The sequence below is a fragment of the Otolemur garnettii genome, unplaced genomic scaffold (assembly GCF_000181295.1).
Source record: "Otolemur garnettii isolate 467f Iridium unplaced genomic scaffold, OtoGar3 scaffold00027, whole genome shotgun sequence".
Classification (NCBI taxonomy): Eukaryota; Metazoa; Chordata; class Mammalia; order Primates; family Galagidae; genus Otolemur; species Otolemur garnettii.
The window spans coordinates 9253497-9258120 of record NW_003852422.1 but is presented as its reverse complement, the minus strand read 5'-3'; positions in this window follow the sequence as shown (position 1 = coordinate 9258120).

Sequence of the window (4624 nt, the reverse complement as noted above, 5' to 3'; positions counted from 1 at the left end):
CGAACCCGCCACCTTAGGTGTACGTGGCTGGCGCCTTAGCCGGTTGAGCTATAGGCGCCAAGCCTAAAATATGAAAATTCTAAACACACATAAGAATATCCAAAAAGAATAAAAACTTGAATAAAATATAATACATTACTCTTTCTTTATAGTTAATAATCTGTTGGTTTCTCCATACTATTTTTAAGTGTTTCAAAAAGTCAGTTTTTCAGGATCCTGATGAGATTTCATGGAATTTGGTGTCATGCAGATTTGATAGCGTTTTCTATGCTTATTGAGGATGGCTGCAAGAAATGTAAATTGTCCCACGGTATTTTGTCCCTGAATGTGGTTATTTATTGCAGTACTTTTCTCTTTTGACATGTTTCTACCTGACAGAAGACTCCACTATGCAGAAGAATGGAAATAAATATTGCTTTCAAAAGAATAATTATAAACCGTGGATTAAATATAAACTTCAGATTTGAGCTGAGAAAAGAAAGAAATCTTAAGCTGACCTTTATAAACGTGGTTCAAATTTTTCTATTAATAACATAACTAGGCTCAGCGCCCATAGCTCAGTGAGTAGGTACCGGCCACATGCACCGAGGCTGACAGGTTCAAGCTGGCTCGGACCTGCCAAACAACAATGACAACTGCAACCAAAAAATAGTTGGGCATTGCAGCAGGTGCCTGTAATCCCAGTACTTGGGAGGCTGAGTCAAAAGAATCACTTAAACACAAAAGTTTGAGGTTGCTGTGAGCTGTGATGCCACAGCCCTCTACTGAGGGTGACATAGTGAGATTTTGTGTCAAAAATAATAATAATAATATAACTAAAACAGAGAAAAGTTATTACTAATTTTAAGTAAAATATTAATTTGTTGTCTTTTTATTAAATAAAAGGAAATAATTCATTTAATAAATTAAGAATTAATATACAGATAGGAGACAAAAATCTTGGAAAGACATAAGGCTGGGAATTATTTCATTTTAAAAAATGTAATGTCATATCTCTAAAGTAATAGTTCATTACTCTACACTTATCCATAACCTATATTTAATAAAACAAAGTGTGTCTGTAATTTATCCAAAATTTTTTGGAGTTGAAGAAATTATATTCTCATTTTAGAATCAAAATAGTAATAATGGGAAAAGCAATCACTTTGTTTAATGATTATATGATACATTTAGGCAATTTACGTAAGTCCCTCAGAGAATGACAAAATATGGCTTTTCATCAAGGTCACGTTAAAATTCATATTAGAGTTTTCACATTGGATTAAGTCGCTTTCTTAAAAACAATAGAAAAGATGTTTTCAATGTCACTGTCTCTTCTTGAGCAGCTCTGTCCTTCAGCTGAGCACTGAGTGTAAACTATCTCCCCAGTTGTAGAAGGTCATTAGCCCCGATTGTGTGGCTTAGAGCAAGATTCAGGTTATTACATTACTTAAGTGTGGTTTATTTCCTGTCATATCATCTTTGCTTCCCCTTGAAATCAGAGCTGCGGAAACTGTGGGTTGAACCCGGGGGAGTTAGGTGCAACATATGTGACCAAAAAGCAACTTATTAAAAAAATAAAAAGTTCCTTTGTCCTTCAGGAAGATGTACTTTAAAGTACTGTGGGAAAGGATGCTAAGAAATAGATTCGAACTGCTTTTTAACACCCAGTATCTTTCTTTCCTTTGTTACTGGATTTTTAAACAGTAGGAGAGTGGGTTTCCATGTCTGTCCCCCAGGCCCCAGTTCACCTGTCTCCCAAGCTCAGTGCCTTGACCAGATGTCTCCCCACACAGAAGCAGCCCCAGATGTGAGCCTCACCACTGCCTCTGCTGATACAAGGTGCATATCACGTTGCCCAAGCGTCCTGCAGAACTTCTCTGCAAATATTAATCGGAATGTCTTTTTCTGTAAAATAGCTTACAAGCATTGCATTGTCCTTAACAAAATCTACATGGGGAGGGTAAGAGAGTGATAGGGTACATAACATGAATATAAACAAAGAGATTAAAAAATCAGTGTAAGCCGAGTCTCCAGCTAAATGTGATTCAACATTCTTGTCACATGTAGATGCTAGAAATATGATAGTCACTGAATGGCATCTGAAAAATAGGCATAGGCAATGTTTTACTCTACATTCTTCAATGATAACATGTCTTTTAAGTCTTTTAATCCTCATTTCTTTCATTCTTCAGATTCTGTTAACCACCAGTATATTTTATAAAGGCGGTGTTCCTTCCTTCCCTCATGCATCCCTAATTCTGTATTCTATTTCACCAAAGTCTGCCACTCAATGGCCACTTCTAGTTGCCAAGACACTAAAGGCTTTTCTTGAACGTTCTTCCTGAATTCTCTCTCTCTCTCTCCAAGGAGCAGTAGATAGCAGCTTGCTCTCCCTTACTTGGAAATTTCACCTTTCCTCTGCCAGGATTTCCCACGGCTGTCCTTGCAGACTCCTTGTAAGACTCTGCCCAGGTTCTTTTGTTGAGTTAAATTACTTTTGCCCACTCCTAATTACAAAACTACTTCATAGCGGAGACTGAGGTACAGATTTTGTCTCAGTGGTTATTCACTCTCCAAAACAACATGTAAACTTTTATTTTTATTATTTTCATCTTCCTTCGAATGAATGTCCAAAACTCATCTTTTCAAATGCTTTACAGTGTTAAGAATTTTAGCCTTGGTTCAATGGCGTCTCCACCAAGAATAGGTTTTTCTTTTTCTTTTTATAAGTGAGGTAGTGGCTTGAGAAGGAATGTGCTAGAAGAACAATGTTAGTCTCACCTGTGGAATTTTCCAAATCAAATTTGAAACTTATAAAAAGTGTGTCTTAGACAATTTTGTGCGATTCAGCATGAACTTAACCCTTCAAGTTATCTCAAATATTTTAAAGGAGTCCAAAAAGTTCCCAGGGTGACAGAATGAGACCCTATCTCAAAAAAAAAAAAAAAATAAAATAAAATAGAAGCATAGGTGGCTTTAAAGGAAGAACAGAAGAGATTTTAGGTTTCCTATGTTGAATCCCAGTAACTGTATTCAAATACCACCTCCTAAAAGTTCTCTATTGAGAACAGTACTCAAAATGAAACTATTTCATCATATTTTCTTTTATTTTCTGTAAAAATATCACTTTCCTATATTCCTTCAGAGTATGACCCACGTTTCCAATATGGGTTACGATCCTTCTAAATCATTGGTGTATTTCCATAAATACCCCCCATCGTTACCTAACTCACCATTCATTTTGACTGAAGACTTCCCATCACTACAGACAGTGGACTTCACTGTCAAATTTTTGCCCACATGTCAGAGCCTTTGAAGTGGTACCTACATATAAAATAGGTTTTTTGCTTGTTTCTTAATTCTGCCTTTTGCTTTGATGTCTGATTACAATGAGACATTTTGTGCCATACACCCCACGTAGAAGCTGTCACTTTTCACCTTTTTTGTGTTGCAATTATTTTAATATGTAATTTAAAATATTTTTATCAAACTGGTTAACATAGCCTCCATAGCATTTTCTTAGTTATTGTGTTTAGACACTTATATTCTCCACCTAGTAAATTTCACATGTACCCTTGTTAGATGCACTGTAGGTGTGGTCCTAACAATTACCCCTCCTCCCCATCCCCTCCCTTCCCGCTTCCCTTTCCCCTTCTTCTTGGGCTATAATTGGCTTATAGCTTTTATAAGAAAGCTATAAATTGGTTTCATAGTAGGGCTGACTACATTGGATACTTTTTCGTCCATTCTTGAGATACTTTGCTAAGATGAATATGTGCCAGCTCCATCCATGTAAACATGTAAGAGGCAAAGTCTCCATCTTTCTTTAAGGCTGCATAATATTCCATGGTGTACATATACCACAATTTATTAATCCATCCATGGGTCAGTGAGCACTTGGGCTTCTTCCATGACTTAACAATTATGAATTGGCCTTCAATAAACCTTCTGGTACACATATCTTTGTTATAAAGTGATTTTTGTTCTTCTGGATATATACCCAGTAGAGGAATTGTAGGCTCAAATGGCAGGTCTATTTTTAGATCTCTAAGTGTTCTCCAAACATTTTTCCACAAGGAACGTATTAGTTTGCATTCCCACCAGCAGTGTGAAAGTGTTCCCTTTTCTCCACATCCACACCAGCATCTCTGGTTTGGGGATTTTGTGATGTGGGCTAATCTTACTGGAGTTAAATTATATCTCAAAGTAGTTTTGATTTGCATTTCACTCATGATTAAGGATGATGAGCATTTTTTCAAAGTGATAAAATAACTTATTTTTTTCCCTTTGGATAAATGCAAAGTATTGGATTTATTCAATCCAAGCTTGCTGGATTGAATTCTAGGTCTACTTTTAATTCTTTGAGGAATCCCATGCTTCTCACCATAGAGGTTGTACTAATTTGCAGTTGCACCAACAGTGGGTAAGCATTCCTTTCTCCTTGCCTCCATATCAACATCTATTGTTCTGGGACATTTTAATAAAAGCCATTCTACTTGCGGTAAAGTGATATCTCTTTGTGGTTTTAGTTTGCATTTTCCTTATGGTTAGTGAATTCAAGATGGATAAAAGAATTAAATTTAAGATGTGAAACTATAAGGACCCTAGAATAAAATGTTGGAAAAATTACTCCAAGTATTGG